This window comes from Gracilinanus agilis, chromosome 1, assembly GCF_016433145.1.
Source record: "Gracilinanus agilis isolate LMUSP501 chromosome 1, AgileGrace, whole genome shotgun sequence".
Taxonomy (NCBI): Eukaryota; Metazoa; Chordata; class Mammalia; order Didelphimorphia; family Didelphidae; genus Gracilinanus; species Gracilinanus agilis.
In genome coordinates, this window is record NC_058130.1 from 697,217,507 (window position 1) to 697,241,908 (window position 24,402).

Genomic DNA, 24,402 nt, shown 5'->3' on the forward strand with positions numbered 1-24,402 from the left:
CAGGATTTCTTCAAGACGCAGATCAAATCCTACCTCTCTATAAGGGGTCTCTCCTAGTCTCCTACTGCCTTTTTTTGGAGATTACCTTCTGTCCACCCTGTCTATATCTCATATGCACCTAATTAGTTACATATTGCCTTTATTATTTATATTTACATATTAAGTCTCTATTATGGAAATAAAATGTGAGTTTCTTCTGTCCACTTTTGTCTTTGAATCTCCAGTGCTTGGCATAGGACCTAGAACATAGTAAGTATTTAATAAATGTTTGTTGACTGACTGAATGTGATAATGAATAAATGAATGACAATGGTCATGATACAAGCATAACTGGACTCCTTTAGTGTGTTCAGTTTACTATATTATTCCAATCTATTGTTTTCAAGTGTGGGCTGGTGACTCTTGGAGGTCCCTGAGATTTTTTAAAAATTCCTTTCTTTCCATCTTAGAATCACTACTGTGTATTGGTTTCAAGGAAGAAGAACAGTAAGGGCTAGGCAATAGGGGTTAAGTGACTTGTCCAGGGTCATATAGTAGGGAGTGTCTGAGGCCAGAACCTCTTGTCTCTAGGCCTGGCTCTCAATCCACTGAGCCACCCAACTCCTGAGATCTTTTAAAAATAAAACCAAAACTATTTTCATAGTAATACTGATATTTTAAATATATCAATAGGTATATATATGGTATATATATGGTAAATATATCAATAGGTACAACTCACATACTGGAAATTCTTTGGTATTTCCTCAATAATTTTGTTATATAAATGGGTACCAAGACCCCAAACTTTGAGACCCACTGCCCTAGCTCCATTGTCTCACACTGCAAGCTCTGACCTTTTGTGGTCTCCATCTAAGTTCAGGGACAGATCTCCCAAACCATGGTTTTTCGATTGTTTCTCAAACACCACGGATGCCTCTGGAAAACCTCAGCTTGTGTCTAGGTCTTCAAAGATGTGGGTAAAGAGGCCTTCAGAGTTTTTGCAAGCACTCAAATTAATGATGCACTGATCAGGATATACCACAAATATCAGGAATAGAATAGCCTTCATTTCACCTCACAGGAAATATAACTAGTGTGGTACAGGGGAAATATTACTGGGCTGGGAATCTGGAAGACTAATCTTCATGAATTCAAATTTAATCCCAGACACTTACTAGTTGGTGTGATCTTGGAAAAGTAATTTAATCCTGTTTGCCTCAGTTCTTCCTCTATTAAAAATAAGCTGGAGAAGGAAATGGCAACCCCCTCCAGTATCTTTGCCAAAAACTCTTTATAGGATCATGAAGAGTTGGACATAATGAAAAATTCTTGAGTGACTATGTACCACTCTCTATGCTTTACACTGGGGATATAAAAGGAGGCAAAAAAGAGATCATCCTTGACTTCAAGGAACTCTCAGTCTAATGGGAGAGAGACAGCAAAAATGTGTATAAACAAGCTTCATAAAGAAAAAAAACAGGAAATAATTTATAGAGGAAAAGTACTAGAATTTTTTAAACCCCTAATTTCCACCTTAGAATCAATTGTATGTATTGGTTCTAAGGCAGAAGAGTGGTAAGGGCAAGGCAATGGGGGTTAAGTGACTTGTCCAGGGTCACACAGCTAGGAAGTGTCTGAGGCCAGATTGGAACCCAGGACCTCCTGTCTCTAGGTCTAGCTCTCAATCCACTGAGCTACCAAGCTGCTCCCCAAAGTGCTAGAATTAAAATGGATTGGGCAAGGCTTCTTTCAGAATTTAGATTATGCTTCTTGAGGGTAAAGATTGTCTTGTTTTTGTCTTTTCTCTCATATGCCTAGAGCATGGTTCAATATATGCTCATTGATTTGTTGAGTTGAATTGAACATAGGTATACATTCCCATATGAAAAGTAAAATGATGCTTTATCATTTACAGACTCACAGAATATCAGAGCTGGAGGGAACTTTAAAGATCACCCAGTCCAAACTCCTTCTGTCATCTGTACAATGAAATGAAGACTAAGGGAGAAGGAATCATTAGTAAATCTTACACAGTAAGACTAATGAGATCTTGAACTTTTTGCTCACAATATTATGATTTTTTGAAATGACAGAGATCTGAAGGCTTGTTTAGACCAATCCTCCTTGTTTTATAGATAGGATAACTGAGGTACAGAGAAGTTTAGGTGACTTGTCAAAAAATTACATAAGTAGTAAGATGCAGTCAGGAATTGAAACAAGGTCTTCTGGATCAAAATGAAGTTCTCATTCCACTGTTGGTGATTATAAATCCTTCTACCATCACACATTATTTGTTTAATGTTCAGTGACCCCACCCCAATAAGCCTCCTTGGCAGAAAGCTTAAACAAGATTAAGGATAACCAACAGGCATCTAACTCGTCAGTGTTAGATGTGAACATGTGAAGCAATCATGTGAAGACTTTCCCCTGCAGAATGGTCGGATGGGAACAATTTGTTTCAAAGGCCATGAAAGTGGTGAAACAGGTGCTAGGAAGTGTTTAGAGCTTTGTTAGATGTTGAACAAATCAAGGTTATCCACCGTACCCAGAGTCATCACTAGTTGTCTTGAATTTTGTCTTGCCACTAGACTTTGATGACTGGAAGAGAGAGTGCGGCTGATAACTTTGTTCAACTGCCTCACTTAAATCTAGTTATGCTCAAGTTGAGAGACATCATGAGTGACATCATTGACCCTCTTCAAGTAGCAACAACCAATTTGTATTATGCTACATTTCCTTTTTCAGGCAATGTTTCAGCTTTTATAAAATGATAGGAATTGGACTAAGGTCTTTCAATTGTATGATTCACTGACTTTATCTTTGCTTTTCTTTCCAGGGCTCCAAGGCATTGTGTCTGTGACATTGGCTTCATCCTTTTAATGGTATCTTCATCTCTTTGAGACTCAGTTTCTTCATCTGGGAAATGGAGATGATTATCTTTCTTCTACTTTCTTTACCAGGTATTTATGGTACAGTGTTATTAAGACAACACGTTCAAATTTTATCAGAAAATCAAAATCAAATCAGTGACTCACTCTTTGCAGACTTCATTACCTTCCCCTTTTTAAAAAGTCAGGACACCTTTGCCCTTCTGACCTATGGTGTCATCATTTAGGTTCTACAAAATTTTCCAAAGATGATGTAGGTAGATCAGCAACCACATCCACCAATCTTTCCGAACCCCAGTAGAGCCAACAGATGGCTGCTGTCTTGCCATCTCCCTCCTTATCTTCTGATTCAGTTCCCTATTCACTCTTCCTATTTTGTCTTTCTCATGCCAAAGATTGTTCTCCCTAGTTTATGAGCAAGGGAAAATTGAGTTAAGATTTCTCCATTTTCCATTTTGATGGCCTCATATATACTGAGCAGTGGTCTTGTCCCTTTTTTGATTCCCCTGTTTTTTGCAGCATAATTAAAATAAGAGGCAGGCATGATGCAGTAATTGAAACACTGGACCTGGAGTCAGGAATACCTGAGTTCAAACCCAGCTTTAGTTATTTTCTACCTATATATCCCTGGGCAAGTCACTTAAACCTCTGATTGTTTAATGAAAGGATTCACTAGAGAAGAAAATGGCAAATCATTCCAGTTTTCTTGTTAAGAAAACTCCATAGGGGGCAGCTGGGTAGCTCAGTGGATTGAGAGCCAGGTCTAGAGATGGGAGGTCCTGGGTTCAAATCTGACCTCAGACACTTTCCAGCTGTGTGACCCTGGGCAAGTCATTGAACCCCCATTGCCTAGCCCTTACCACTCTTCTGCCTTGGAACCAATACACAGTCTTGATTCTAAGATGGAAGGAAAGAGTTTTAAAAAAAAAAAGAAAATCCCGTGAATAGTTTTGGTTCATGGGGTCACAACTAAATGACTGAATGAACAACAGTTAAAATAACCCTTTTATATAGTCTTCAGTTTTCTTCTGCAGCTTTAGCTTATTCTAAGTGCTCATATTCTTTATGCCTGTCCTTGTTTCCATTTTTATGATTATTTTTAAATTTAAAAATAATTGATATATTGTTTATGAATTGACAGTTACTTATTAAGCATTTACTGTATACCAGGCACTGTGCTAGGAGTACAAGTATAGAGAATGAAATAACATTTTCACAAGGAGTTTATGTTCTAAAGGGGGAGACAAGTACCTGTAAAATATATACAGCTGATTAAATAGAGAGATATGCAAACTAGTTAAATACAAAGCAGTTTGGGAAGGAGGGCACTGATCTCAGCATTCTGCCCAAATAAAGCCTTCCTTCTTTGCTTCTCCAGAGAGCCATCCCTTGAAAGAAAAAAGCAATTTGGTCAAACTAACTCAAATATTTACTAGGTCTGATAGATGCAATATTCTATACCCATAGTCCCCTCATCTGGAAAGAAGGCAGAGATTGCATCTTTTAAAAAAACTTTTGGGTGATGTGTTCCCTGTGCATTCACACCTCACTCTGTGGATAATTCTCACTTTTCCTCCTTATCAAAATCATTTCACTTCCTGTATTCAAAATGTCATTGTTGGTATACTTCTTGGGTTTTCTTACTGTAAGCTCCAAATTTTAGCCTCGGTTATCCTACCTCTCAATTTCTCCTGGTCCTTGGGAATGTCAAGTTAGAGTATGGATGAGGCCATTTCTAGCTTTCCTCTTTTCCTCTTTCATAAATTCCAATACGAAGTGATCTCTTGCCCCTCAGGTCCCCATAATTTTAATCTCAGCAACCAGTTCCTTCTTGTTGCTAAGATTCAGGTTTAGAATGGTCAGAAAAAGTTGTTCTCATTCAGCCAAGTAATTGATGAGCATTTATTAAACACCCAGTATGGGCCGGAGTCTCTGCTAGGTGCTGAGGACACAAAGACAAAGATTAAGACATCGCTCTCCTCCGGAAAGTTTAGTTTCTGTGATGTGGGAAGGGGTGTGTGGGGACAGCAGAGGGACAAAGGCTTGATGGTCAGACCATACTGATTACTAGATCAGGTAAAGGAGTTGAGTCAGTGACAAGAGAACTAGGCCCATTATACTAGTAACTAGCCTAAGTTATAATATAATATTTGATATGAATAGTAGGAAGGCAACAACAACTCTCTTTGGGGGAGGCGTCTACTTTTTAAAGGCAAAGTAAGAAATTTTTAGTTTTTCTGCATGTGGGAGAGAGACACAGACATACTGACATAAAGAGAGACAGACAGAAAGACAAGACAGGGGGCAGCTGGGTAGCTCAGTCAGGCCTAAAGACAGGAGGTCCTAGGTTCAAATCTGGCCTCAGGTACTTCCCAACTATGTGACCCTGGGCAAGTCACTTGACCTCCCCCCCCCCATTGCCCACCCTTACCACTCTTCCACCTAGGAGCCAATACACAGAAGTTAAAGGTTTAAAAATGTAAAAAACAAAAAAGAAAAATAAAGAAACACAAGACAGACAGAGACAAGTAGAGAAAGCCTGAGAGTAGAGAAAGGCAGCAGAGGTAGAAAGGAAAGGGGGAGAGAGCGAAAGGATGGAGGGAGGGAGATAGACATATAAAGGAGAGGGAGAGAGACAGAGGAAGAGAGAGATTGGGCAGAGACAGACAGAGAGGCAAACAGAAAAATATACTGAGGGAGACAGAAAGGCAAGAGAGACATAGAAAGAAGAAAGACAGAGAAAAGTGGGAATAAGAAAGAGAAAAAAAGACTCCAGGAGAAAGAGGAAGAGACAGACAGAGAAGGAGTTTCAGTAAATGACCTGTTGATTCCCCCATCATTGTTGTATCAAGTCTCAGTGCTAGACTTGTGATCTTGAACTTCTCATCTTTTTCCTCTTGTACTCCAGATGCTCTGAAGAACATTTCACTGACCTTTATCTAAATATTCTCCATAGTTCTTCTCTCTTATCTTTTCTTGATTTCCCCATGAGTTTGCACTTATGTTCTTAATAGACATGGTACTTTCCCTTCCCCAGTTCATTTCTCCCCCTCCTTCCCCTCTTTTCTGCCCTCCTCCCTTTATACACTCTGTTCCTTTTAAATGAGGCATGCTCTTTTAGCACCACTGGTCACTCATGAGTCCTATTGATTTGAATCTCATTGTGCTCTATGAGCTCAAATGTGTGTCTTTGCACTAAGATATGCAATTCACCATGCTCGTTTCCCAGATTTTGTCTTGTTTATGGACAACAGAGCCCATGGATTTTATTGTTATCTCTTCCTTCTTGTGTATTCTGAGTCTGTCCAGGGGAATAATCATCCGAGCTCTGTAGAACATAAACTATCTCTTCCCTTACTCTTTCAGAGCAAACAGCCTCCAGATCATTTTTCTTCTGTTTTGTTTCCCCGAGTCCCCATCCCTGTGATGGCCTGACTACCTGTGCAAGAAGGAGACCATAGTGTCAGGTTCAGATGGTGGGGCGTTTCAGGGGATGTGACTGGGGAAGTTGGAGGGAGAGATGCTCTATTGTAATTTGAATGCTGTGAGGCAGTTTTTTTTGTGTTCAGGCCTCTGATCTATGAGGTAGGAGACTCCTGTTAGAGTTTATAGACCTGGGGACTAGGCTGTGAGACTTATTTTCCCCTTGTCTTTCTCTTTAATTTACACATGTGAAAAGCTTACTGTCCCTCTTGGGTCAGCAGGTACAATTTGCTGACTGGTTGTTTTGTGAAAGGTCTCTGGAACAATCAGGATCGCCCAGTCTCTTGCACACCAGATTTCACTGGGGCAAAGAATAAAAACAGCAGGCCCTGCGAACAAGCTAGAATGAAGGGGAAAGATCATATTTTGGTATAAGAAAACTCAAATTTGGATCTTTATTCTCTTACTATTTAGTAATCCCGGGAAAGTTCCTTTACCATCTGGTCCTCAGTTTTCTCATCTATAAAATGAAAGGTCTAGACCAGTGGTTCCCAAACTTTTTTGGCCTACCATCCCCTTTCCAGAAAAAAAAAAAAATTACTTAGCCCCCTGGAAATTAATTTTTTAAAAATTTTAATAGCAATTAATAAGAAAGATAAATATACCTGTGGCCATCACCACTCTCCCGTATTGCTGCAGCACCCACCAGGGGGCGGTGGCACCCACTTTGGGAATCACTGGTCTAGACAGTTCTTTACCTAATGTTTGTAAACTTAAAGGCTTTTTTTTTTGATAATTTTCAGTATACATGCTGCTGAAGCAAGTAATTTTGGGATAATTTTCAATATATATTAGTTTCTTTTATAATCCTGTGTATATTTTATTTTATGTATTTAAAAACATCCTGAGAAGGGTTTTAAAGATGGTCAAAAACAGGTTTATGAAAGACTTGTATGAAGTGAAACAAAGTAAAGTTGGCAGAACCAGGAGAATGCTGTACACAGTAACAACAATGTATGATATTGTGAATGACTTAGTTATTATGAACAAGGCAAGGGTCTAGGACAAACTCCAAGAGACTCATGAGGAAAAAGATATCCGTTCCTGTAAAAGGAACAGATACATTCTGTTCAATATGTCCAAATGCAGATTGAAACATACCATTCTTTACTTTATTTCCTCCATGAATTTTTCTCTAGTGTAAACAATATGTGTTTTGTTTTACAACATGATGAACAGGGAAATATGTATTATATGATAATATTTGTACAACCTATATCATACTACCTGCCTTCTTGGGGAAAAGAGAAAGGTGTGAGGGAAGGGGAAAAAAAAAGAATTATACAAGGATTTTTTTGGCATAGCTAATGTGAGAACTTGTTTCTCTTGGATAAGCATATTTATTATAATTCATTACATATTTGTAACAAATCATACATATGTTATATTATTGTTATGTTACCTATTATATTGCTAAATGTCAAAATAATAACTAAAAACAGGAGTCCATGAACCAAACAATAAAAAAATTAAGAACCCCTGGTCTAGATGATATTAGAACTTTTGGACATTTGAATTTATTAAAGGGAGGAATCAAAGTTGGCAGTAGGCTATGAATGTAATTGAAGAGTCTTACCCTGGAAGCCAATAGAGATGGGCTCTAGTTTTAGCTCTAATTATTCTCTCCCTGTGTGGCCTTGGGCGAGTCAGTCTCCCTTTATGTATTTGCTTTTTTTTTCCTTGAAAAATGAAAGAGTGGAGGTATATATTTGTATCTGTATGTGGGTGTGTGTGTTGTAAATAGACAGTCTCTTAGGAATCCTGTACATTTTAATAATAGATCTTTGGTTCTTTTCTAGTAACTATTAAAAAATAACTATAGCAGGAAAATAAAAGTGACAAATAAAAAAAGAGTCTGCTTAGACATAAAGAGGAACCTCTGAAATTGTGGGTAGTCTAATGTTGGAAAAAGAGTTTATTGAGGGAGGTTGTAGAATTCTGTTTCCTAAAGAACATGGTAGAAAACAGTCTAAATTGATTATGGAAGGAAGGAAATAATATTTATTGATCACCTTCTATGCATACACCAAGTGTTGTGCTAAGCACTTTACAAATATTATTTGTTCCTTTAAAGAATCATGAGAAATAGGTACTATTATTATCGTCCCAATTTTACAGTTAATGAAACTGAGGCAGACTAAGGTGAAGTTCTTGAAGATGGGGATCTTTGCCCTGCACCATCTTCACAGGACTGGATGACTTCAAACTCTCTGCTCTCTCTTCTCTAGTTCCTCAGTAATTTGTTTTCCAGAAATGTCTCTGCACTTCTTCAGACCTCTTTTTCTGCCCAGCCTGGGTACATCTCAGCAAACTAGATCAGTCTTCCCCATCAGATTTTTTTTTTTCACCAGATGACTCTTATTTATATTTTGATATCCAACTTAAATTCTACTCTCTCTAGGAAGTCTTTTCTAATCTTCCTATTTAGAAATAAATTTCCACCTACAGTATCATATGAAGCTTTGCCTCTCTCTAGAATACTTAGCATGAAATACTCTCTATTAGCCTGTATGCTTTTGTGTCTTATACCTATCTCCCTCCTCCATACTAGGACTATCATGTGTAAGGGGGGAAAAGGGTTTTATGGGTTCAATATATTAAAAGGTGGTTGCCAGAGGATTGAACTATTATCAATCCTCAATTAAGAATAATCTCAAGTCAAAATTGACTTTTATGGAAGTTTATTTATGATTAGGAAGGTTGAAGATAGGAAAATTGAGAGAGAGAAACTCTGGCCCTTGACCAGAGGCCTGAACCAGGGAGGCTTCAGAGGTCCAGCAGAGGGGCACAGAGGTCAATTAAACAAGGCTTCTAGCCACACGGCCTTTTACAATTAGAGAGGCAAGAGAGGTCTCCCTTAGGGTAGAGCCTCCAGAAACGCCAAGGGAAGAGAGAGAGAGAGTCAGCCTAAATTACCCACGTGACAATTCAAAGGGAAGCAGTCAGAGGTCCCACCAGAGTCTCAGCATTCCAACACTCCTACATGAACCAGGAGAGGTCCTCACCAGATGCTCTCTTCCACCTAAGACCTCAGCTGACTGAGGACCTTCTCCTTTTAAAGGGGTCACTTATGTATCACTTCCTCCCTCCTAATTTGCATGACCAATCACAATAGACACTTATCATAGACTTCATAGGGGGTGGGTCAATTGGTTCTGATTCGTCCCTCACTCTAGCACACATGGGTTATGGACCTCCTAGAAGTAGAGGTGTTCTCACCTTTGGTGATTAAATCTAAAGATGGGCAGTGTAGACTTAATCTAATTATCACACATGAGAGGGCACATGGTGTAGTAGATAGAGAGTTAGCCCCAACACTGAATGAACTAGGTTCAGTCCTGTGATTGATCCTGTGTGATCCTAAGCAAGTAACTTAAGCAGTTTCTATAGTTTTTATAGACCACAAGTTTCAAGGAAAGTAACAACCTGTGTTGACAGAGGGAGATTTCTCAATCAGGAGCTCCCTATCCCAATGGAGTCATAGATCAGGATTTTATCTCTATCTCCCTGCTATAGACAGGACAATATTTTGTACAAAGTTGGACTTGAATGGAATGGAAATTTGAATTACTTCCTCCTAGCTCCCCAATTTCCAAGGTGATTTTGACTGTTGAGTGGCTGGAAAGTGGGGTTAGTACTTCTCTATTTCATTCCCTTCTTCAGTTGATAGATTCCACTTCTGACCCTCTCCAGCTATCATCACACCAAATAAAAGAGAATCAGTAATTTTAGGATTGATTATTTCGTATTGATTAGGACTTAAAGTATTATGGGTTTGGATCTGTATTAACAGAGATTTTCTTGTCCTGTAAAGATTAGCATCTTTAGAAGCAACTATGTTATCCAGTGGATAGAATGCTGGACTTGAAATTAAGAAGGCCTGACTTCAAATTTGGCCTCAGATAATTACTAGCTGTGAGACCCTGGACAAGTCACCTAAATTCTGCCTCAGTGTCATAACCTGTAAAATTGAGATAATGTTATCCTTTACTTCTTAATATTGTTGTGAGGACCAAATGAAATAACATTTGTAAAGTGCTTAGCACAGTGACTGGCATATAGTGGGTGTTTAATAAATGTTTCTTTCTTTTCTTTTTTTCCTTCCTATATCTTTCAACAAAAATAATTTAAAAACAAAGCAGGGAGGTCTAGGATGCCTTCTTTTACTCTCAGCAGCATGTGACATCCTTGAGTCTCCTGCTACATTTCATTCATTCATACATACAGACCCTGTATCCAATCAAAGTGGAGACATTTTATCCTGGTTCAAATGATTGGGCATTCTCATCAAGTAAAGGGAGGACTGTTCTGAATATTCAGTCTTTCTGGGGGCCTGGAAGATGACTTGTTTATTTATTTGATGGGGGCTTAGGAGAGGGGCGGAGGATGAGGGAGAAAAGATGTTTGTAATTGGTACATTTTGTAAGCAATCATCTTCTGGCACCTTTTGGAATGGTTTGTGCAGTGGTTGATATCATTAATCACAAGGAAAGGTAAGCCCAGTGCCTCAGCTGGATGACAGCATAATTTCTCTACCTGTGAAAGGATTGAATATCTGTGTCTTGCTAATGGTGTGATTTTTTATTCCACAGACAGGTAGAAACATTCTAATGGAATTCAAACTTAAGGGGAATAGATATTATCTGTCCATCTATTCATCTATCCATCAATCCATCCATCCAACTATTCATCTATCCATCAATCCATCCATCCAACTATTTATCTATCCATCCATCCATCCATCCATCCATCCATCCATCCATCCATCCATCTATCCATCTCTTTCTCTCTCTCTCTCTCTCTCTCTCTCTCTCTCTCTCTCTCTCTCTCTCTCAAAGGCTAGTATGGAAATAAATTATTTAAGCTTACCTTTTAAGTCTAGAATGACTATGACCTTCATTCTTGGACAAATTGAGAAGCCCTTTGTGGTACTAGAGAGCCAGGAGAATATAGTGGACTTGTGGTTTTGAATCTTGAGTCAGAGTGAACCTGTGCTAAAATCCTAGCTCTGCCTCTAACCCGTGAGATTTTGCCTTTGTATACCTTAGTTTCCTCATTTGTAAAATTAAGTGACTGGATTAAATACCTGAGATTTTGTTCAGTTTTAAACATAAGATCCCTTTTCCCAATTGGAATTTATTATCCTACCAGTCAGGAGATCAGATAGCTCTCCAAATGTTCAGTGTGAGTTAGAAAGAAACCACCAAAATGGAAGATGGGAGGTTTGTTAATTTTCTTTCTGCAACTAGTCAGATGTGTGGCCTGGTGGAAAATATCCATTCTGGACTCCATTTTCCTTATATGCAATAGTTAAAATTCATACTCAGTTATTGCTACCTATGTTACTTTTGGTTGGTCACTTCATCCTCAGTTTCTTCATCAGAAAAATGAGGGGACCAGATTAGACAGTTAATAAACATCTATTAAGTTATTACCATGTCTCAAGAACTATGCTAAGCATTTAAAATATTATTTTATTTGGTTCTTTCAACAACAATAAAAGGTAGAGGATAATACTATCTTTATTTCACAGATGATGAAACTAAGACAAATAGAGGTTAAATGACTTGCCTAGGGACAGTTAGGTGTGCCATTCTCAGAGTCTTTCTGAGTTCAAATCTACCCTCAGACACATCAGATGTGAGATACTGGGCAGATCACTTAACTCTGTTTGCCTCAATTTCCTTATTTGCCAAATGAACTAGAGAATGAAATGGCAAACCACTCCAGTATCTTTGTCAGGAAAATTCCAAATGGAATCATGAAGAGTCAGACATAATTGAAAAAGACTTAAATAACAATGTTCTAGGCACTGTGCTAAGCACTAGAGATATAACTAGACAGTTTCTGATCTCATTATGATCTAATGGGAGAGCTAACAATCTCATAATCTCTAAATTCCTTTTCTACTCTTAATTATATTATCCTATCCATCCATTTACTATCCATAAGCATTTATAATGTCTTCGGTATGTGTCCAACTGTGTTAGGCATTATGTACAGACAAAGATTAAATATTTCTATGCTCACAAAGCTTTTATCAGAGGAGAAAATGTATACATGTAGCTTTAGGTAATAGAACTCGACATTTCATTTCATTGGCAAAGGGAACTCTACCAATGCCAACCAGAGCCTTCTCTGCATCTTACATCCTCAGAGAGTTTAAATAACATGACGAGAGATCTGGTCTTGAAGCCAAGAAGAGCTAGATTCAAGTTCTGCCTCTTATAGGTGCAGTAATGAGACAATTAGCAAGTCACTTAATTCCTCAGTAGAGATATAAGATACATAAAACATTTATTAAACACTTACTGTGTACTAGGGACTGTGTCAGTGACAGTACAAATACAAGAAAGGAAGACAGTCTAAGAAGCCTACATTGTAATAAAGGAAGATGAAATATAAATAGGTACTGCAAATCAGGGTTTGGGGGAGCTGCCCCAGTCAGTTACAGCATCGCTAAATATCTGAGCTCTCTTTAATTCAGAGGTTATCCAATCTAACTTGTGTCATAGGAATGCGCTTCCAAACAAATAATCATGCATTAGAAGATGGCCAAACTCAAGGCTCTTTCTTCTATTTAATCTTAATTCTAGTATCTTCCCTATCTTAATTATTTCCAGAGCAAAAGTGCTGATATGGAGGTGAAAAAATCTGGAAAGTAATTTGAGTTCAGAATGAAGTGAGAATGGATAGTGATCCTGATGAAATGTTGACTTACGCCAGGGATTCAAGAATTACAACAGCAGGATCCAGAAAGTAGAGGGGAAAAGGTTAAACAATATGAAAAGAGTTGAGCCAAAAATGCCCTATAGAAACCTTCTGAGAAAATATGTTACAAAGAGGATTCTGACCTGTACTGGGTGAGAGAATTTCTTTACCCAAGTGTCCCTATGCCAATGAAATCACAGGTCCAGTCTCTCTTCTTAAATAGAGTGTCCTCAAATTTCTGCTGCAGTATTAAGCTTTAATAACTTAAAAACTTCACCAAGACTTTTGGAACACCCTATGTCTATGTCTATTTCTATGTCTATATCTATGTCAATATCTGTTTATGTCTATATACATCAATGTCTATGTCTAAATCTTTGTCAATGTCTATGTCTATACCTATGTCAATGCCAGTGTCTGTATCTATATCTGTCTATGTCTTTACCTATGTCAATGTCTGTTTATATTTATATGCATTTCAATGTCTACATCTATTTCTATGTCTATATCTGTCTATTTCTTTATCTGTGTTAGTGTTTATGCATGTCAATGTCTATCTATGTCTATATCTATGTCTATATCTGTCTATGTCTTTATGTCAGTGTCTGTTAATGTCTATATTCATGTCAAAATCTATGTCTATATGTATGCCAGTATTTACATTTATTCCCATGTCCATGTCCATGTATATGTACATATGTACACATATATACCAAAAACACACATGCCTATACAAATATGCATGTTACTTACAAGTGTACATGCAGATTATGTATATATCTATGTGTTTATATATCTGTCTATATGTATATACCTCTACAAAATTTAGAAAAGTACCTAGTGGGGGAAGGTACTAGGAAATGGGAAGACAGGGAAAGGGCTGAGCAAGAAGATGATATTTTAAGTTTTGAAGGAAACTATGTGTTAATAGATTCAGAGATGAAATACAGGGAACTACAGGGGGATAAGGCATTGAGATAGAAGCTGGATAATTATGAAGATGACTCATGATGTTAGCTCATGGGGACCAAATTTAGAGGAATCTCTGCCTCTTCCCCCATGGGCCTTATGTATTGATGATTTTCAAGGTTCTTTTTATAACTGATTTATCTTAGAAGTTGAATTGAAGGGGTTCTTTTATTCTTCTTGCTTGGGGGTGAACGCATTCCATTAAGTTTGCTGAGGTGCTAGGACTACTTATTTTAGCTCTGTCACTAAGGTCTAACATTGGATATTCTCAGATCATTTTTATATAAAAATTCTGTATTTTAATATCTTATGGTTAAAGAATCCTTTGAGTTATGATGAGTTATGATCTATATTCTCAAGTCCTTTCAAGTTTTCACATTTTTTGACATTAGAGAGATAGATACACAGAGAACTTATTAAGTATTACTATGTGCCAAGTTCTAAGGATACAATTTAAGCAAAAAAAAAAAAAAGATAGTATTTTGCCTTGAGGAGCTTAAAAGTCTTATGGGGGACAGTAACATATAAAGATCAGGTGTAAAAGGTTGAAAGAAGGGAGTATTTCCACTTAGGCCAAGGCTATTGGTGAGGAGGTAGAGAAGTCCAGAAAGGGAGGAGTGGTTAAGTGAGTGAGCATGGCCTGGACAACTCAAGAAATGATGGTCTGGGCTAGGGATGCACTGACCTTTGAGCAGACTGCAGGGTGGTGGTGACAAGCTGGAGGAATTTGAAGAAAGAGAACTAGATGAGGCTTATATCACACAAGTCAGGATAACAGAGTATTTTGTAGGAGGGTGTAAGGAGGAACCTGAAGATATCCATGGGGCCCACAGAATAAATGGGCTATAGGAAGTTGTATAGATAGGGAAAAAATAACAGAGGTCATATTTCACCTGAGAAAGATCTATGACCTGCCACCCCTCTCCACACATCAGGAAAAACCAGTTAATCAGAGGAACCTGGAGAGGTACCTGAGTATATTTTGAATTTTTCTTCTTGTGAACCACATGCTGTCTGGAGAAAAGCTAACAGGGACAGAATGCAGAGTTTGGGCTACTTGCCCACTTTTTCCACCTTTCTCCAGTAAATTGTCTTTTCTCAGTGATGAAGGACTCTTACAGTTTCCTTTGGGCACGTTAATGAGACAATATATGTTTGGAATTAAGTAGATACTTTGCCACCCTTGATAACTTCTGGGGGTGGATAGAGATAAAGAGCTGAGATGGTGTGTGAGGCCCAAAATAAGCAGAGGCATCATCTCCTTGGTTTTGGACAGAGCTCATCTATGAGGAAGGAAGACTCTCTCTGTCTCTGTCTCTGTTTCTATCTGTCTCTGTCTCTGTCTCTGTCTCCGTCTGTCTGTCCTTCTGTCTGTCTGTCTCTATATCTATCTCTATCTCTATCTATCTCTATCTCTATCTATCTATCTATCTATCTATCTATCTATCATCTATCTATCTATCTATCTATCTATCTATCTATCTATCTATCTATCTATTGATGGCTTTNTATCTATCTATCTATCTATCTATCTATCTATCTATCTATCTATCTATTTAATGATGGCTTTAGGAATAGGGATGTTATGATTTGTTTTTTGTTTCCCTCATCCCCATTCCTAAAGCCATCATTCTATTCTTTCAATAGGTATTCCTGTTTCCATGAACTGCCCAAGTCAGTTACAGAATTTCTAAATATATGAGCTCTCTTTACTTCAGAGGTCATCCAGTCTAATTTGTATCATAGGAATGCCCTCTAAAGCTTTCTAAACAAGTCATCATCCATTAGAAAATGGCCAAACCAAAGGCTCTTTCTTCTATTTCATTAGTATCTTCCCTATTTTAAATATTTTCTATTATTTCTTATTTCTCTTGTATGTCTTCGTATATATTTCCTTTTGTCTCCCCCATTCTATTTTGAGCTCCTTGAGAGCAGAGGCTGTCTTTTGCCTCCTTTTGTAACCCCAGAACTTAACATAATACCTGGCACATAACAGGCAATGAATGAATGATTATTGATTGACTGATTTTTATTACCTCTTCCCTTATTTCTAGTAGAATGCAAGCTTTTTAAGTTTGAAGACTTTAAAAAAATTTGCATCCTGAGCACCTAGAAACTCAATCTTGCTTTTTGAATTAATGATATGAACCAGGGGAAAAAACAACAAGAGTGTTAATAGAGACCCAGATCAAGGTCAGGGACTTGAGTAGACAAGGAGGACAGTGATTAAATTTTGCTGAATATCAGACCATTTGGGGAGTTCTGAAACCTTGGGAGTCCTAAGCTGGAGCTATTCCTAACATTTGACAATAGCATAATACTCAATACTTTAAGGAAGCAGGATGCAATGTGAACAAAAGCTTAACCAAGACATTCCCTGCATAAGTATGTAAAGTCCAGTCATAGTTCAAAGTTTGGAAGTAGCCTAGAGGAATGAGCACACAATGATGCTATATCACTCTTCTTGGGGAAGGAAAATGCCAACCACTCCAGCATTAATTTGCAATGGCATCTAGCAGTCTACTAGTAGTGATTATAGATGGTATACAGTAGTTCTGCAGAAATACCCTATACAACTCTGATAGAGCCTAATGTTTGAGAATCAGCCTAGCTAAATACAGAGATTATGATCAGGGCATTGACCATTAATAAATTATCTTGGTCATGTCTACCCATGACATAAATAAAAAGTACAAAATAACTCTCAATCCTGAGTGATTCCTTTCCACTATTACAGTGATAGGGATAGAGTGGTAGAACCAAAATTGGGTCAGAGTATTAAGAGGCATAGGTCTATTCTATTGCCTACACATGTTACTTTAATGACAATACATTTTATCATATTTTCCCCACTGACATGTAGAAACAATTTTTATCTTTATATTTATTCATTATTTTATTTTTTATTTGAAGATATTTTATTTTCCCAATTACATGTAAGAACAATTTCCAATCCATGTTTTCTGATATTATTAGATCCAAATTGTCCTCTCTCTCTTCCCTCCCCCCTCTCAAATGTGTATGGGGAGCAATTTGATCTGGGTTATGCATAAGGTATTATGCAAATCATACTCCCATTTTGGTCATTGTTATAAGAGAATACTAACATAAAACCAAAATCCTAAAATAAAACCATAAATAAACTAATGTGAAAATAATATATTTTGATCTGCATCTGAATCCAACAGTTCTTTCTCTGGAGGTGGATAGCATTCTTTACCATAAGTCAGGATCATGGTATTTCTGAGAGCAGCTAAATCTTTCATAGTTGATCATTGTACAATATTGCTGTTACTGTGTACAATGTTCTCCCAGTTTTGCTGATTTTGCTCCGCATCAGTTCATGTAGATCTTTCCAGTTTTTTTCTGAAACCATCTCACTCATCATTTCTTATAGCACGATAGTACTCCACAACCAACATATAACACAATTTGTTCAGCCATTCCCCCCAATTTATGGACATCCCTTCAAATTCCAAATTTTTGCTACCACAAAAAGCTACTATAAATATTTTTGTACAAGTAGGTCCTTTCCCCCTTTTTTGATCTCTTTGCTATACAGACCCATTGCTGGCATTACAGGATCAAAGGATCTGCATGGTGTTATAGTCCTTTGGTTATAAATTGCCCTCCAGCATGGTAGGATCAATTCACAACTCTACCAATTTTACCATATCCCTTCCAACATTTATCATTTTCCTTTACTATAATATTGATCATCTTAGTAGGTGTGAGATGGTACTTCATTGTTATTTTAATTTGCATCTCCCCAATCAGAAGTGATTTGGAAAATTTTTATATGATTATTGATAACTTTGATTTCTTCATCTGAGAATTACTTGTTTAGATCCTTTGACCATTTGTCAATTAGGAAATATAGGAAAAAATTTAGCATTTATTTTCTGAAATATCATGATCCAAATTCTCTCCCTCCTTCCCTTCTTTCCTCCCTAAGATGGTGAGTATTCTGATATCAATTATACACATACTATCACACAATAAATACTTCCATATTCTTCATGTTCACATATATTACTTTATGTTTGAATTCTTAGCTTGTGATCTTTAAAAAATACCAATGGACTGACAAGTCTTTAAGGAACTTAGGAATAACTTGTATTGGCAGTTTCACTCTAAATTTCAGTAGATTATTTATTTGTTTGCCTAGATCCTAGGACAAAGTCTAACTCATATCAAGTACATGTTTATTGACTGAATTGAAATTAATCTACAAGGGATAAAGAAATCATTTCTCATGGGTTCTTTTTGATGAAATAAAGAATTTCATAGAATTTGGTTTCATCAGGACACAAGGAGCAATAAGATGTCTTTGTATTGTACCTATGGCCTTCTTGCCTTTTGGTGATTGAAGTGAATACAAGCTAATTGACTGTCAAGAAGATAATTATAGCTTATGAAAATAATGACAAAATAATTAGAATAACAACATTTACATAGTGCCTACTATGTGCCAGACACAGGGCCAAGTGCTTTACAAATATCATCTCATTTTATCATTGTAATAATTCTGGGACATAGATGCTATTATTATCCCTATTTTACAGATCAAGAAACTCAGACTTATGCATCAACATGTTTCTTCATCTGTTAGGAAAGAAAGGGAATATATTAAGTGCTAAGCATTTTACAAATATTACCTCATTTGAACCTTGCAACAACCTTGGGAAGTAGATGCTATTATCTTTCCCATTTTACAGTCGAGGAAAATTAAGGTAGACAGAGTTTGCCAAGGTAGAAGAGACTGATATGCCCCTCTGGTCATAGATCTCGTAAGTGTCTGAGGCTTTATAAGAACTTAGGTCTTCCTGCTTCTGGCCCAGTACTCTACTGTAGGACCTAGCACTTTTTAAATGTCCAGCTCTAAATTTAAATCTTCCAATAATACATGAATCAGTGGAGTGTGTGTGCACATGTCTTGGTGGGACAGTAAGGGAAAGGGCTCATGTAGATGAGAAAAAGTAAATATGCAGAATAGAGGTGAGAGACAGAGTGTTCCGTGTTCAGGTAGAGCTGGTCAGGTATAAGTGTGATTGAGCCTTGTTGTATGAAGATCTGTTTGTAGTAGGTCGGGTTCTGGTGTTCCCCCATCCTTATCCACAGTGATAGCAGTCAGGGTGTCAGCAAGCATTTTTTAAATAATTACTATGTGTCAGGAATTGTCCTATTTTCTGGGAACACACATACAAGCAAAAAGACAGCCCTGCCCTCAAGGAGCTTACATTCTAATAAGGGAAAACAACATATAATACCAAAAAAAAGCTAAAAAAGATGAGGGATAAAATGGTGTGGGAATGTGTAAGAGTGGGGCGCAGTGGAGGGTAGGGGAAGGTGAAGTACCTGGATTGGCAATGTAGAGACAGTCCAGATAGCAGTCCATGATATGATACTTATTCAGATTCTGTCTTATACCAAATACTTCAATGTGAAATTTTTGACTCTCTTGTAGTCTGTGTCAAGGAAGAGAAACTTCCAGAGAGCCACAAAGGAAATTAGAAGTTGTTTTTAAATTTTTTGCATATAACTTATTTTTTATATAACATGATAATAATGCATATGATTTGTATAAATATGTGATAAATTATAATAAACATGTTTTTCTAAGAGAAACAAGTTCTCACCTTAGCTGTGTCCAGAAATCTATGTCTCATCCCTTTCCCACTCTCTGTGTCATCTCTCCTTCCTCTCTAAGAAGGCAGGTAATATTATATAGAGCTTGGCTTTTGAATGCTGTTCCATGGCAATTCTAGATAAAAATGGAGGGAGAAAAAAATAGACACAAAGTGGAACAGTCTACTAATATTTCTATGGTGACCTAATGCCAGGTGTGATGAAGCTGGTATCACCACATTTAAACTTTAGTATTTGTAAAGCAGTGACAGTGATACTTAAGGAGATTCAATCAGGAAGTGCAGAAGAACCTGATCATAGAGAATAAATCCTTTCTAGAAGTGATAGTATTTTAGAAACACCTGGGGAATCAATTTTCAAGATATTTTAAAGAGGGGAAGATGTCAACAGAATGGAAAATATCATTTTTTAAAAAGGCAACCAAGAAAAAAATTAGCAAGTAGCAACACATATTCCTACTTTTTCATCTCTATAAAATCTTTATGAGAATGATCTATGCATGCATTTTATGAAAATATAACAAGGGAGCAGGCAGGCTTTCACAGATGATTTTCTACAGCAGACTGCATTTTCACAGTCACACAACTGATTGTAAAGTGTGGAGAATATAAAATCCTGCTGTGCCTATTGTTTATTGAGTTTTAAAAAGCATTTGACTCAGTAGAACAAAAGACACTTTTCTACCATGGATTCTCCCATGTGTATGCTAAAATCAGAGGCTATGGCAGATGTAATCATGGAAATAACTTTGTTCAACAATTTCTTGAGTTCCCACATGAAAGTAGTCATTGAGGAAGAAGAGACACCCTGCCATAGTATATCAGATGTGCTCCAGGGATGATCTGAATGAACTGGTTCTTACACTAAGCTCTCTGAAGGTCTCCAGGCCTAAGATGTTGCCTGCTAGAATCATGATGGAATAGATATTCTATATGGAGAACAATTTCTCTAGTTGCTGTATATGTGAATGCATTTTGTCTATTTCAGCGAACTCTAGAACACAACAGAGATTCTTAAGAAAGCTGATTAATTTTGGTACAGCTAAATGGCCCAGAGGATAAATAGCCAGGCCTAGAGACAGGAGGTCCTGTCTTCAAATGAGGCCTCAGATACATCCTAGCTGTGTGACACTGGGCAAGTCACTTAATCCCAATTGCCTAGTCCTTACTGTTCTTATGCCTTGGAACTAGTATTTAGTATCAATTCTAGTAGAGAAGATGAGGGTTAAAAAAATAAAAAAAGAGGACAGATCCTTTTATGAATGCAATTTATGATGCAACAAATAGACTATTGAACCTGAAATCAGGAGGACCAAAAGTCCAATATACACTCAAACACTAGCTGTGTGACCCTGGGCAAGTCACTTAAACTCCTTATAAGATTCCTCAACTGTAAAATAAGGATAATAACAGTACCTTCTTCATAGTGATGTAAAAGGCAAATGTGATGATATCTATCTATCTATCTATCTATTTATTTATTTATTTTGAGGAAGTATTTTATTCAAAAACTTCTCAACACCATCTAGTTGTCTTAAAGAATGTAGTCCTGCCTCCTCCCCTGCCTTGCCCTGCCCTGGCCCCTTTAGGATGCAGAAGTTTAACAAGACACCATTGGGCTATGTAGGAATTAAAATTAAATATAAGAGAATGTGGTTGCCAATATTATAACTCAAGTCAAAATGACTTTTTATTTAGTAACTTTATTTACAAAATAGAGAGAAATAGTAAAGCAGAGAAATGTGAAAGAGGGTAGAGTAAGCAGTCTAGCTTATCACCCTAATGTTTCTTCAGTGCCTGGCTTAACTCAGGCTGGCCTGATTAACCCTCCACCAGAGGGCCCTCAGTCAGAGGGCCATTTAGCCAGAGGATTGAGTGGTGAATAACCATGCGCCATCCCCAAGACTGGAAGGCCTCTCTGGAAACTAATCTCTCCAGAAGCTGTGAAAGGAGTCAGCCTTTTCACTCACCCACATTGTAGTCCAGAGGGAAGATCCAAGAGCAATCTTACAAGAAGCAGTCCAAGAGTCAGAATTCAAGCTGAAGTTCCAAACCAGAGCTCCTCCAAAGTCCAGTCCAAAGAAGAAAGTGAGTTTGGACAGGAATTTCAGGGCTTTTATAGTGATTTTTCCATGTTACTTCCTGTCCCTTCCTCCACTTTATGGAGACCAATTGCAATCTTTAAATTTGCTTAGCACTGCCCAGGGGACAGTTAGTAGATTCTGAGTTGTCACCCATTTTTGCAAGTGACTTGTGGACCTCTCCTACTTAGGCATTAAGTAGAGGTGTTTTCACTTTTGGAGGTGTAAACTCCTGTAGTAGTTTGTGGACTTCCCTTACTTTAGGGTTAAGTAGGGGTGTATTTGTTTCTATTGATTAATTCAAAAGTAGATAAAGGGAAAGTTAATCCTATCTACACAGCTAGAGATGCCTCTCTTTTTAAAAATTCAAGTCATGATATAATTTTGGTCAACCTCAACTTCCTGAACCTGAACTTCGATGGCATTTTATCAAGAGGAGGTAACTTTGTCCCTCCCTCCACCCTTGTAACTCCAACCCATGGGAATGAGGCCAAACTCAATCATCCTCCTATATCTATTCTCATCCCTATCTCCATGCTGATAGAAGCAGATAAAGCTAAAATGGAAGAGCTGAAATTCAGGAACCAGAGTGGTAGAGTTTTTACCATTGGTCAAGCAGCAGGCAGCTCTGTGGCCTCAAATCTTAGGCTGACATTTTCCCTCTGAAAGCTGAGAATCACAGACAAAGATGGAAAGTAACCTAAATTTCTCCTTCCACCTATGTCTTAAATTCTCTCTCTGATCTATGGAATTTAAATTAAAAAAAAACTATTTGAATAAAACACTTAGGGATTTACCTCCTTTTATCACTCTGAGAATCAGGCAGAACTTGTGACAAGAGCCTGGATGACTGAGGTTGAGGAGAGGGTACAGCATGATCTTGTATTTTAGTTTTAAAGAGTAGCCTATCTGGAGTGAGAGTGTTTGGATTCCATAGTACAACTTAAAGTACAGTTCTCTAAGAAGCTCCTGGAGTGAAGGGGTCAGCAAAGCAGGAGTCTGCCTATGCCTAGTAATATCAGAGTTCACGTTCTTCAGAGAGACATGAAATGCCAGCTCATGTTCATAGATATTCATATCACTGATGGCCAGCTTGTCATTGAAGTGTTTTCCAATGTCACAGCATACCATACAGTTTCTCTATCTTTAATGGAGGCTACAATTATTTTTTTTCCTAGAAGTCAATGAGCTGGTGGTTGTACAAGGTTTTTCTCCTGCTTACTATATTGCTCAAGTATTTCACTATGTACAGTTTTTTGTACTTATACTGACTTCAGGGGTCATTCTCTTGACAAATCTTGTCTTACATGTTGAAAAAAGGCTTGATACATTTCCTGTAGAACTCCAAAGGTGAGATGGGTCCATTATTATGGCAAGTCTTATTTTTATCTCAACATCTGTAGGTGAATTTCTTCGGGTGAGGTGCCAGGGAGATGCTGACCACTCAAAAGACCTCTTCCATCATGGTGTCCTGGTGATAGACAGACATATCATCTTCTGTTGCTTGACTATAAAATTCCTTAGCTGTATACAATATTCTCTCATTTTTGATTCATAATGCTATTCCTTCTTCTAGATGGCTTGTTGTATGAGACTCAGGGACCAATCCCATATTTTTCAACAACATTGATTACTATATCCCATTTTTTACAATCATGTACAGGATTAGCAACTATTGAACTATCTTCCATCCTTAGGTTCCTGGGCTATTTCAATAAAGGCATTCAAAAGAAAATAACAGTGTTTAACCTTGTCCCAGAAAAACAGATAAGGCTAACTGAAATTGAATTCTTCAATATTTATCTTTTTTCATGAAAGTAAGTCTCAAAATATTCAGACATTAGAAATCCAGCATCTCTTTGAATTCTTCTGGTTTTTGACAGACTTGCCTTCCTAAGGCATCTTATGCTGGAGCACATGTCGACCACTTCAGTCAGATGTCTAGCAGGCCATAGGTGCTCCCAACATTCTGGGTCAGGGAGAATGGTGGGTCACTGTTCAATTTGTGGATCAGTGCAGACATCTTCTATGTGTTCAGTCCAGTAGGTAGTCACAGATCATGACACAACTAGTGGCCCCATGACAGTCACTGTCTAGGCAGGCTGGGATTGGCATTGTCAGTGGCCAGGCTGGGTCTCAGTTAGGTCCAGTTCTGGGTCCTGCAGTAGAGGGTAGGCTCTGGGGTCCATCAGAGCTAGACCATGGTGATCCGAGTAAGCACTGTGATGGGGCCATCATGACGATATTTATAAAGAGTTTAGCATAGCTTGGTATATAAAAGGTACCATATAAGAGTTATTATTATAATTACTATTGCATTGGGTTCTAGAACACAACAAAGGTTCCTTTAAGAACTAGGAAAAGGTATGGTACCCTCTTTAAAAGGAACAGAATAGATAAAAGAGAAAGGGAAATTGCATTATGCATATTAAGAAAACATATTTATGATGAAATCCAAAAACTAGAAAAGAGTAGCAAAATACAGAAGGATTCAACAGAGGGAGATGCAGAAGTGATACTATTGTGGGAAGATAGTATACACTACTTAGAAGGAGAAAATAGTTAATTTCACTCAATGGATCTTAAAAAGCTTTAGAGATTTCAACTATCTGATGGAATTCTCTTTACTAAGAGCAAAAT

General features: G+C 37.6%; 1 pseudogene; it reads right to left on the minus strand.

Annotated features, from left to right (window-relative positions):
* Window positions 1-23,806, minus strand: part of LOC123255775 — a 104,908-nt pseudogene extending 81,102 nt beyond the window's left edge.
* Between the last annotated feature and the right edge of the window lie 596 nt (window positions 23,807-24,402).